This window comes from Apis mellifera, linkage group LG7 (genome assembly GCF_003254395.2).
Source record: "Apis mellifera strain DH4 linkage group LG7, Amel_HAv3.1, whole genome shotgun sequence".
In the NCBI taxonomy this organism is placed as follows: Eukaryota; Metazoa; Arthropoda; class Insecta; order Hymenoptera; family Apidae; genus Apis; species Apis mellifera.
The window spans coordinates 3941326-3955052 of NC_037644.1; the positions used below are offsets into that span (position 1 = coordinate 3941326).

A 13727-nucleotide genomic window follows, 5' to 3' on the forward strand; every position below is an offset into this window, starting at 1 on the left:
TAAATTGTATTTGAAAATATTTGAATTTTTCATTGTATAAATACATATAGATTGAAAGTGTTTGAAATCCAATTATAAAGAGAATGAATTTGTTTCTTTAATCTTTTTTCTTTTTTTAAAATTTATATTTTACTAATGCAAAAATATTAGCATGACTGGAGATAATCGTACAGGTATTATACATTCACAGAAAACGTAAGTCACAGGTAAAAGTGACAGAATGTAGATCTTTACGCTATTATGCATGCATGTCACGTATAACATGCGAAATTCGTGATTTTTGCATATTTGAAAATTCATAATATATACATGGCTATTGGCTAATATATACATGGTAAACCATGTGTCGATTAGCTATTCTTTTAAATCGATATAACTATCAAATTGAATTCGCATTAATTCTGAAAAAAATCTATATTTTATTATTTTTTTATCAAGAGAAGATAGTCAGATGTTAAGTTAATTTGAAAAATTTCATTCAATTGAAATAAAAATTTTTACTGTTTCAATTATTTTATTTATATTTATTCAAGAAAAAATTATAAAATAAAATAAAATTTATAAAACAATTTTATTCATAAATCAATATCAAATTTCTGAACGAATGATATTCATTTCAGTTATTAATAATTTACGATCATTATTTTTCATAAAAATTAATTTAACATTTAACCTCTTTTATAAGAAATACAATTCCAAGTCATCTCATTACGTTTATATATTTTTATATGATATCTCGAAATATTATATTATAAAAAAATCTTCATGTTTGTCAAATGCAAAAAATAATTTTATCTTTACAGAATGATATGATAGATATGATAGATAAGATAGATATGATAATTATTACGAATACAGTTGAAGTGCAGTCGAACTAGTCGAAGATTTTCAGTGGCAAGGTAATAACTAAAAGTCGAGCGTGACACTAAAAAAAATGGGGAATCGAATCGAGAACGATTGCAGCTATTTTGATTATTTTTATACCGTGTACATAATAAAGATGATTAATTAATCAGCCGTGACGAAGCTTGGAAGCTTTTTCATATGGCTCATAGGTATTTTGTATTCTTTGTCGATTTTTTAACTTAATGTTCCTTTCCATAATCAACGTGGTCTCTGTGTAAATGAAAAAAAAAAAAAAAATTAAAAAGAAAAAAATATAAACGAGATCACGAAACGATCAATACTCGTCTCGTGAAACGAGTCGTGGTCGCAATTACGCAATTATTACATTTAATAGAAAGAATCTTCAATTGAGAAATTCAAAAGAATTATAAAATTTTGAAAATGTAATGCATATATGTAAATATATAATTCGCTATTTTTCTTTTATAAATTAAATTTATTTTAATTAGGATAAAATATCTCAGAAATTTCGGCTTTTTAATTTTATATTATAATTTACAAATAAGATATAAAAAAAGTTTTCAGATAAAAAAAGTTTCTTTTAACGAGAACTATCGTCTGTTGAAAGATTTATTATTTATTTATATAATTATTATTATAATTATATTATTATAATTATTATTTATATAAGAAAATTATAAGCAAAGTTATAAAAGATTTTAATCTATAGTTTAAATAATTATGAAATAGTGAAAATATAATATATAATATACAAAAAATCAAATACTTTTTTCCCGATAAACTTTTATCTTCTGAGAACAAAAATTTTTCTAATATTTTAAATGTTTTACTTAAATATTTAAGTACAAAAGTAAGATAATTTATAATATATACTTTTGTCTTCTATTTCAGTGAATAAAAAGTATTAAATGAAAATAAAGGAAAGAAAGAGAATTATTATATATATCTTATTTTTTTTTTATTTTTTATTTTTTAATATAGTTATCAAACTTCTTTTATTTTCTCACGTAGCAGATAATACAAACAATGCAGGGGTTTAATCAATTAAAGAATAACTGAATAACATTGAAAATATATGTATAGGATAAATAATATTATGAATTATTTTTTATGGTGATGAAATTCTTCAAAAAAATGGAAATTTATAAATTTGTTACATCGCATATGATAACATAATTGTCACATATAAAATAATAAACTATATGAAATCTTATTGCAAAATTCATTGGATTTTCAAAATTATTTTATTTCTTATCAATATATAAACAAATATAATAAATATATAATATATTGATAAAAATTGCTATTAACTTTAGATTGTTAACTACTTATATAAGCTTATGCATGTAAATTAATATTATAATTATATATAATGCAATAAGATCGAAAAATTTTTATATAAAATTATTCCATATACGGAAATCATATTTACATTAAGCTATTATATCATTTCTGTAATTTTCTTCGCTATTGTGAATATTTTAACATACTGATTAAATAATATACTATTTTGTAATGTAAATGTCGAATTCGTGAATCCAATAACAGAATATATTTAAACCTCGCATTTGGTAGATATATTTTTGTTAATTATTCATTAAATTATTCATTAAACAATTCATTAATTTTTCAAATATGGAAACTTATATAAACATTCCATTGCCGAAATAAATTTTTCCATTTATGTATAAACTAAAATTATTATTTCTTTTCTGTAGAATAATAAAAAATAAAGGAAAAAGACTCTCAGAAACTAATACAAGGAATATAGTATAGCTATGTATAGTAATGGTATAATTATATATAATATATATTAGTATATACATAAATTATACTATTTATTGCTATAGCACCTTTTGTTGTATAGCTTGTATAGCTAAAATGCGATTAGAATAATTTTAGAAAATTTTAGAAAATTTAAATTCGCCTTCTTCAATATATTGAATATATTTTTGATTTTTTCGATTTCTAATACAGAGAATTTTTACATTTTACATTATCTAAAAATTATCAATTATCACATTATCAAAAATCGAAATAATTTTATTTAATTACATGGTATTCATATCATATGAACTGATAATAAGTTTTGTTTATTATTATATTAAAAATACTATTCTATTATATATTTTGAAATTATTGTATAAATTTTTTTAAAATTGGAAATCCAATGTCGGGATTTTTAAAAATTTTTCAAATCTATCTTTTTATTAACTTTTAACATCCCCTTCAAAAGTTTAACTCATGAGTAATGTCAATTCATAAACTTGTTATAAAAATTTGGAAATTTATAACAATTTTTCCTCACACGATCTCCCTCTGTTAAAAAGCAATTATATATGAATATAAAACAAACAATTAACATAATATAAGAATAATTATTAATGATTTATATAATATTATTCAAATAAAATTTTTCAAAATTTATATTTTTGATAGTGTTTAGAGAAAATCACTTTCTTTTCTCATTTTTTTTCGAATATAATAGCAACTTTATATTTCAAAATTGCATTCATTTAGCTTTATTATTTTAAAATTACAATATCTCGTTTTTCCAACATACACTGCTCTTTCTTAATTTTTAAAAATTTGTTTAAATAGAAAATTTTACAAATTCTACAAAATATTATTTAAATAGTTCTAAAAATTTTCATACAATATCAATTTTCATTGGGAATGAAATGTCTTCTTGCGATTTAATGAGCATATTTTTTATTTCAAAGTAACTTCATTTCTCCTCTATTAATAAGTATCTCATTCTTACTGTTATTATTCACAATTTTAAAAGTAGTCATAAGTACGAATTATATTTGCACGATTTATGTGAATCATTTTATATATTCATTGTAAAATTAAGATGTATTTATTGTTGACATCTATAGTAGACTACAAACTAGTCTAGTATTTCTTGTTGTTAATGAGTCTTCACTAGTCAAATGCCTTTAATACTGCTGACAATAATAAGAAACGGAATTATTTATCGTTAGATATAGCAAAAACGTAATTCATATATTATATTAATATATATGCATGTTTTTCCTCGATTTGCATGACATATTCGTATCTTATATGCATCGTGATTTTCTATTGTATATGCAACATATATCATATATACAATAAGATTCAAAATATGTATTTATAGTAGTATGTATTTATAGTAAAAAAAAAGTATTTGTTTTTTTATATTATTTAATAATTATTTAAACTTTTAATTAAAATTTTACGTGAAAAAATGAATTTATAAAAAAATTTTAATTTTTTCTTATTGAATTATTGATATAAACAATTGATAAATCTTTTACAAGATGATAGTTTTCATTAAAAAAAATAATTATTATCTGAAAACTTTTTTTCTATCTCTATTTTGTGAATCATAACACAGAATAGCCGCATTTTCAAGAATTAATTTTATATCTTTAAATTAAATTTGGATAGCAAAAAAAAAAAAAATGCGTAATATTTTATATATTTTATATTCCTAAAATTTCATAATATTTTAAATTTCAGGTTGAGAATCTTAGTCGTGATAATTGTGTTTGACCAAATGTTATTATTATCATTAATTATTATTATTATGTATGTTGTAAGTAGAAAATATTGTGCGTTGATTTTTTTTATAATTTAAGATCAATAAAGAATAAATTTGAATATAATTCTAAAATTTAGTAATGTCTGCGATGATGAGTTATTGGCAAGACTATTGGTATGAGTGAAAACGAGAGAGACATTATCATAATTGTATAAATGATCTGATAATTTGATAAAAAAAAAAAGTATTATATATAGATGAGCGTTAAGTAGATTGCAATCTAATTGATATTGTTTATGATCGATAAATGGAATATTGCGATTTTAAAATTTAGAAAAATGCTAAATACTATTATTTAAGTCATAAGATGTTCAATTCAAATTATATTTTTGGTACGGAATATATTTATTGATTTCTATCACTTGGTATTATGAAATTTTATTTTTTCTGTCTTAACTTTGATTTACATAGTGCTATTCTTTTATTTTAATTTAAAAAAATAATTATCGTTGAAAATTAAATACATTTATTATATTGGTAATAATGATCATTGTGTAAATATATAATAATAATTTTTAAAATTCATTAATTGAAGAAGCACATTCCTGCATCTATTTATTCATCCAAATACAATCACTTACAAAAAATATTAGTATTCTTATATTGCAAAAACTTAATTTTTTTTATTTTTAATAAAATTATATACAATTTAATAAGATTATATATATATAAAGAAATGAAATCAATGTTTGAAGTTTCAATATATAATTTTTCTAAAATAACTTTATAATGCATGAAGAACAAAAATTTAAATTGTAAAATATTTAGTTTCTTAATACTCTATCATCTTGTAAAAAATATCTTTGGATAAAATTATTTTCAAAATGCTAAAGTGCTTGATTTCATTTCTTGAAATAAATGATTTTCTGTCAATAAAAAATCTGTTATCCATTATGTTCTATATATATTCAATAAAATCAGAATTTTCAAATAAAATGAATTTTCTTGTATCATAAAATATTTACAAGTGATTGTATATATTTATGTATAATTCAAATTATTAATTTTTTCTTTAATTTTAATTTTAAATTTTTTAAATTTTAAAATATAAATTTTAATTATTTTTCATAATAAAAAATTTTTAATAAATATTTATTTGTTATGAATAAATTCTTACATTTATAATGAATCATTTATGAATTTTTATAAATACCTTTAAAGTCCTTAATCCAAAAATCCTTTATAATTTATATAAACATATTTGCAATATGTTTATAAATGTGCTTATATAGATATTAATCGCAATCTGATATACACATTAAAAGATTAACAGATTCAAATGAAATAAACAAATTATCAAATAACAAATTATCTGATCTTGATACAAATACAAAGTTAAATCTATTTTATTTTTAGAATTATATTGATTATTTTTCAAATTGTTATATTTTATCTGTATTTTAAATAAAATATGCAACAATGCGAAAAAATAATAAAATGATTCAGATAAAATATATTTATTGAAAATCAAATTTTTGTATTAGTTTGAGGTTTTATATGAAACTTTAAAATTTAAATATAAATTATAAAAATATTTAACATTTTACAACTTTTATTCCTTTGAAAGGAATTCGTTTTTAAATTAAAAAGCAAATATATAGATTCTGAGACGATGTGACTTGATATAGAAAATAATGGGGATGCATTCCTTGAATGAGTGCATGATGTTGAGAATCTATGAATTTATGAATTTATGCATGTATTTTTGAAAGTTAAAATGGTTTTGACAAAGAAGTTTAATAATCTTGCCAATTTCTTTATATTTCATCGCAGATACATATATATTTTTGTCATTGCTGGTTCAATAATATCATAAATATTGTATCGTGTTGAATTATATAGTGTGGAGAAAACATAATATCTATTACGATTTATCATTTATATTATTTGATAATTATTATTATTATTCGTTTAAATGTCTAAGAATTCGTTTAAATGTTTAAGGATAAAAATATTTCATAAAAAGAAGTAAAATGAATTTAATTAATGATAAGATATATATGATGTATTATTATTACGTATTTCTTTTCTATTATCATAGTTTATCATTCAATAAATTAATTTTGCTGCTTATGTATAAACAAATCAATCGAACGTTCTTCTATAATAATTTTTAAAATAAAGAAAGGACTCAGAAAAAGACTGTCTATGAAATTTTAAAGAAAAATGAATTGAAAAAAATATTCTACGAAAGTGACTTATTCAAGAAAGAATAAAAAGTTAATTGAAATATTGAAATCTAATTAAAAGATTGGAATTCAAATATTTAAAGATAACGATGTTAATATATATTCTTAATTAAAAGTTCTCAAATAATTATCATATTTGTTTCAAAATTATCAATATATTTTATCAATTAAATATTATTATACTTAAAATATTTAATTGATATTTGTATTTCATAATCTGTATAAATATGTATATATACAATTTTTTTTAAAATAGAAAACTAATTGCCTTATGAATTTTGTATACATATGATGTATTTTGAAAGAAAATTGACATTTGTGATCGGTAATTTTCGAGATTCAAGTACAAAATTTCAAAATTTTATATTCGAGAAAAGAACAAGAATTTTGAAAAGTTTGTTTTTTCGCAGTTCTATAAAATTGCTGCATTTAAAAATTGTTAAATATTAGATAGATTAAAAAAAATTCTATCAGATTATTATTTATCTCATATCATAAAATATTAAATTTTCAGTTTAAAGAAAGAGAAATTTTGAAAAATTATATTTTAATATTTGGAATGAAAATCGAATAGTTTTTATAAAAGAATTGTTATCAGAATGATAAAAAAAGGTCATTGAAAATAATAAGTATTGAATCGCTAAACTATTTTTTTATAACATATTTTAAATAATTTATTGTTTATAACAAAATCAATCGAAACTTCTTAAATATATATCAATATAACATTTCATTTTGTTCACTTTATGTATAAAATATGTATAAAATATATGCTTTCACAAAAATGATTAATTTAATAAAAATGAAATTCAATGAAAAAACTTTTAATAACAAAATGTTGTTCAATGAAAAAATATCAACGTAAATGTTAGTTACAAAAATAATAAAAATACAAATTGTAATAATTTTTCATTAAATATAAATCAATTAATACAAAATATATATAAATCGAATAGAATTCTTTATAATTTTTCGATTATTAATGACATGTTAATCACGAATTAAAACAAATAAAAAAATTTTTTTCTTTTTTCAAAGCTATTGATAATTGAATAATTGATTATTATCTGGTTTGTCTGATCTTATTTTATTTAAGAAAAAAATGCAATGTTTTAAATAAAATAAATGTTTAAAAATAAGTGTAAATTTAAAAAATTATTTTCTATAAAGACTCGATTTTTCTTTTCTTCTTCTATCATCATTGTATAAGAGAAGAATTCAGAAAGAAATTCAATATAATTTATATTTTTTCTATCCTTATTTTAATTTTAAAATAATAGACGATAAAAAGGCAGAAAGATAAATAATTTATTCGCGAATAGTAATAAGATCAATTTCAATGCGTAAACAAAACTTATATCCAAAAACTTATTTGAAATACATATTTATAATAATAATTTTATAAAAGTAATAATTATTAAATAATTTTCTAATCAATCTTTGAGGTACAGAGTGCAAATACAATTTCTCAATTAAAAGTTAACAAATTAACGATAAATTTAAATTTATCTAATTTTTATTAATCGACTAAGAAAATTGAATCAATTTGATATATTTAGACAAGATTGTATATTAGTAAGCACTTAATTCAAAGTTTGACCATATTTAATAATACTAAAATATCGTTTCTTTTACTAGTAAAAGTAGTTTTACTAGTAAATGCTTATAAGGGGCTTGAATCTATGTCATTTAGATTAAGTTAGGTTAAATTACCCATTTAAAAATATTATTGCTTCAGATTTTCGAATTATCAACAAATTCGAAATTATTCAATCAAATTCGAATCTGTATGCAATAATCCCATTATTATTCGCGAATAACCAGAAAAACCATTGTTACGAGATGATCGAATAACTCCAAGAACATAGTAACGAAATATAAATATTCGAAAATTATTAGTTAGTATCGATGCTGAAGTATATGAGAAATGTATATGAAAATCTCGGATATACAAAGAATTTAATTCCATAATGCATAGATGTTATTTATCATATTGTACATCAATTATATTTATGATTATTGAACGTATACGCTCTTTCCGCCAATGTTTGTGAAAAAATATGAATGCAAACGAGTGTGTATTTATAGAAAAACTATGATAATAACAAAGGAAAAGATATAAATTGTGTATATATGTGCATCGTTAAAATCGTTCGTATTTTTAACATTGAAAGATATTATCGTTCGTAAACTTATTTATACGTTTTATTCGCGCTATCATGTTTTAGTGATAAATATATATACATATATAATATAAAAAATATAAAGAATAAAATGCAAAGAGAGAAAGAGAGAGAGAGAGAGAGAGAGAGAGAGAGAGAGAGACAAAGAGAGAAAGAGAAAAAATGATTGTCGTGTCATTTCGCTTAAAGGAATGTTGAATTTGAGATAACAAGTAGAATAAATCGAGAATCAATAGTTTGTACGAGCTCGAGAAACAATAGGATGAAATAGAAAAGAATATTTATTTGTAATATAATTAAGAGATGATGTATATATATAAATAAATCATTGTTTACGAAATGGAAAATTCTAAAGACGAATGTAAAATAATTTAATACATTCGAAATAAAAATTTATTATTTTTCTTTAATCATGTTGGCTTGTTATTTATCCCATTTTTATTTAATTTAATTATTATTTAAGAATATCTTTTATAATTAATTATCTTTGCTTTGAACAATTGATCAATTAATTAATCGTTATTAAGTATAGATTAAAAAATATCTAATAAAAATTTAAAAAATATATTATAATTGATTAGAAGTTTATCTAGTAAAAAAGTCATTTAATATATGATTATATTAAAATGTTTTTATAAATCTATTAATAGTAATATGAACAGATAATAGAAATCATAGACAAGATTATAATCAATAATTATAATCTTGCCTATGAAATATCAATAATTAATTTCCGGGATAAAATAATATTGAGTTATGTAATATTGTTAGACACAACCGATATTTTATTAATAAATATTTACCAAATAATAGCAAATATATAAAATTAGCAATATAATCTCAAATAAATTGATCATAATAATTAATATATTTGTGAGATATTTTTGAAGAAGAGAGATTCTACAGATCAAAACACACTTTACTTTTATTATAATCAATATAAAATTATTGATTAAGACTTTATTAAGTCAACAACTTTATTAACTAAACAATTGAGGTTTATGTTAGATGAAACAAAACAAAAGTAAAATGACACTATTCCATACTTTGTTTTATCTTATTCAAATAATATAATTTTATAATTAAATCGATTTGATTTTATCGAATAATAATAAATTATTTCATTCACAGAATATCTTCGTTGAAAACCCCATTTTCACATATATGTAATTCAACTTTGCTATTTGAAGTTACTTGAAAAATTGTATTATATTTTTTAATTAAAATTAAAATTAATAGATTATTTCTTCCATTTTGCATGAATTTTTTTGTACCATAAAAAAATAAAATCTATTATAATATAATAGGGATATTTATATCGAAATCATATATATTTTCGAATTTATACTGTAATATAATTTTTGATTGTTGATTATAATAACCGATTAATACTGAATTAATAAAATGATTTCAAATGATTATAACTTAATAAATAAATTTATATTTTTTGGTCACTTTCTGTATTTATTTAGAATCGTTCTTCCAAAAATGGTCTTATATATATTATCACTTTATATATATTTTTGTAAAACATAATGTATTATATAATGATTCTCATTAAAAGTAATGCAAAAATAAAAAAAGAAAAAACTTAGAATCATATTGATTCAGAACGTTGCAAAATAATAATACTTCAAAAGAATACTTAACATTAAACGATTTGGAAATGTATTGAATGATTTCGATACGCTCTGTGTACTTTGCTGTACATAGATTTATTTGCAAACTATTTGCAACTATTTATTGTACAATATTTTATTTATAATTATGAGCATTACAATTTTTGAATATAAACTCTATCGAATTTTAATTGCAAATAATCTTTAACGGGAATCTCTTTTTTCAGATTTTTTTCTATTTTTTTTTATATTTTTTTCTATAGAAGAAGAAACTTTTGCAGATTAAGCAATTATTTTTGAAATTATATACACTAATATATTAATTGCTTAAATTGACACAATTGATATTGCTGTTTATATCAGAAAAAACTTATTCATCAATGATATCTAATATCTGCGATTGAGGGATCGAAGGTCCGTAAATTCATGATAATAATTTATTAAGAGTTAAAGAAACTTCCATTAATTTAAAAATTTCCCTGACTATAATAAAATAACAACGAAATTACGTATCAAATATATTAATCTCAAAAGCAGAAAAATTACGTTTGTATAATAAACTCTATAAATCATAAACTATTCCTTAACAAACACATTAAAAATCAAAAAAGAACAGAGAAGAAAAATATAATAATGCTACGATAATACACAGATAGAACAAAGAATATTTTTCCAAGCATCCCCCTGTTGCTGCAATAATTTCTCGAACGATTACGTCGTTTAAATCCGATCTTTCAAAAAAAGAAAGAGAAGAAAGAAATATAATAAAGATCGCTATCCATTCCATTATTAAAAAACAATATCAATCAGAAGAAAAAAACGAGCGAACAAAGGCGAGCGAGACAAAACGAGAAACCGTGAACAACCCAGCCAATAAAATACATTTCAGACGCGTTAGAAATCCATTCATGAAATCGATTTTTATTCTCTGTTCGCACTCTCTCTCTCTTTCCCCCTATATTTTTAGTTATCTATTTTTTTTTCTTCTTTTTTTCTCCCCTTTTTTTTTTATTTGAAATCACGTTTTGTTTGTAACATACAGGTTTATCCGGCGTTATGCTGTCGCGCGCGTGATACCGCTCGAAAGTCGAGACTGGGCTGTTAATTTACGAGTTTCCCGGAGGTATTACAACAAATCCGCGATCGAGGGACAAAGGCGAGCCAGCGATTTTCATGCACGTGAATATATCGATTCGAAGTTTAGTTAATCGCCGGAAACTGTCATCCCCCTCGCGGGACACCGCAATTCCTCCTGGCTGGAGATTCCTGTAGAGGAAATGTATAGGGTGTATCAAGTGTAGCGTTATTGATAGCTGGATACTGGAGATGAGAGATGCGCTGGGTATCATTAAAGGATTGAACGTGGGAATTTTGCTTCATTGAAAATGAAAGAATAATGTAGAGGGAAGAAAATGAATTATGTATTTTGTATTGTTCTAAAATGCGCTAAATTTTAGAAATATTTCTATTTTTTTCTTCGTTGAATTTTCAAGATTATATATATTCCTTTGCTTATCGTCAATGATTAATTGCCACGAAGTGATAATAAGTTCGATAAGTTTTGAAAAGATGATTGTTCTTATACGTAAATCTTTGTTATGAAAGATATTTAAAATATTTGGAATAGAGAGATAGGATATATTGAATAAAGATTTGTGTCAGAGATTTATCGTTAAGATAGATTTATGATAGAGTTAGCTACAGTGACTAGTTTTAAGTTATTTTTTATTACTTTTAGGAATTAAATAAGAATTAATGTTTTTACTATTATTGAATTAATCGTGCGACTTTTTTAATTTTGAAATAATAATCTTTCTATGTCTTTTATTTTTCTTTTAAATTTCTATAATGGTACGTATCTGGCCAATATCTGCACATAAAATATCTTTATGATTATTGTCTTTTAATATTATTTTTATTGTTGTTTTATTTATATTTTCCAATATATTTCAAAATATAATTTAATATTTTTCTTGTTAATTAGAATTTTTTATAAGTGAAATACTTAAAAAATAAAAATGAAAATAAAAAAAGAATTTATGATTTATATAATATAGGTTTAAAAAGGAAAAATTAATTATTGTATTTCAATTAATATACTTTGGGTGTCAAATATTATGTGCGTAATTTATTTATCAAAAAATAATGTTTTAGAAACTCAAATAACTTTCTGTAAAAAACAAACAATACATCATTAAAAATTATTTTATAATAAATAATAGACATAAAATTTAAAATTAATTTTAAATATTATAATATTTAGAAATTAAAAATTTATTATTGTCACATTTGCAATATTTATTCATTATGTATTATATTAAAGATAATACCGCGTAGTATATGAGGTAAGTGAATTTGGTTTTGCTCACAATGCAATACATCAAATACGTAGCATGAGACACGAATTTAATGCACAATAATCAAATTCGAGAGAAAGTAGATCAAAATTCGAAATATACAGCTTTTTCATAGTACAACATATTTGTTATATATATTTACTATAAATCATTTATTTAACATAATGTTGAAATTTTAAAATATAATAAATTATAAATCTTCAAATTTAATATTTTGAAATTTCTCTCATTACTTAAAAAAATTACTTAGGTAGTATAAATCTTCTTTTGAACTAAATAATTTTTGTGAAAACATTTTTTTGATTACTTTCTGAGATATTCGATATATATCCAGTTAAACCAAATACTCTTGTTTCATTTCTATGCACGCATAGAAATATTGTATATACATAATATCAAAATATGCGTCATGAGGAATGTAAATTGAGCCAATACGGCGGCGATGATATTTCGTGAACATCTATTCAATGCTATATACTGAACCATATATTTTGTCGCATACTCTTCTGTCGCATATGCGACATCATGAACGGAAAAGAACACAACTGTTATAATTTAATGTAGGAGAAAGGAGGCCAAGAGCAAAATAATCGATACTTTATTTGGCAACCAGAATCGTGTGAGTTTCAATAATCTCGTTCGAGTTTTCTGTTGAATTATCATAAGTACGAAAAAAAAAAAAAAAATAGTCTAAATTTATAATTTTATTTCTCATTGAAAACCTGTAATGCTTGTTATTCAATTCTGTTTCAATTTAACGATCACTACATTATATTATATCTCTACTTAATCCAAAATAATTGTCGATTACATTTCTCGTGTTCTTTAAAACGTTTTGCTATTTTTAATTTGATTTATAATTTGATATTTTCTTTCGATTACTTTTTTTGTTTTTTGTTTTGTTTTCTTTTGAAAAATTTGCT

At 21.3% G+C, this 13727-nt stretch overlaps 1 long non-coding RNA gene across 1 annotated transcript; it reads left to right on the top strand.

Annotated features, from left to right (window-relative positions):
- Window positions 1-559: 559 nt before the first annotated feature.
- Window positions 560-4704, top strand: LOC107964778. The gene is made up of 2 exons (XR_001703801.2): window positions 560-1055; window positions 4375-4704. It is a non-coding gene; the product is annotated as an uncharacterized LOC107964778 (long non-coding RNA).
- The last annotated feature ends 9023 nt before the right edge of the window (window positions 4705-13727 follow it).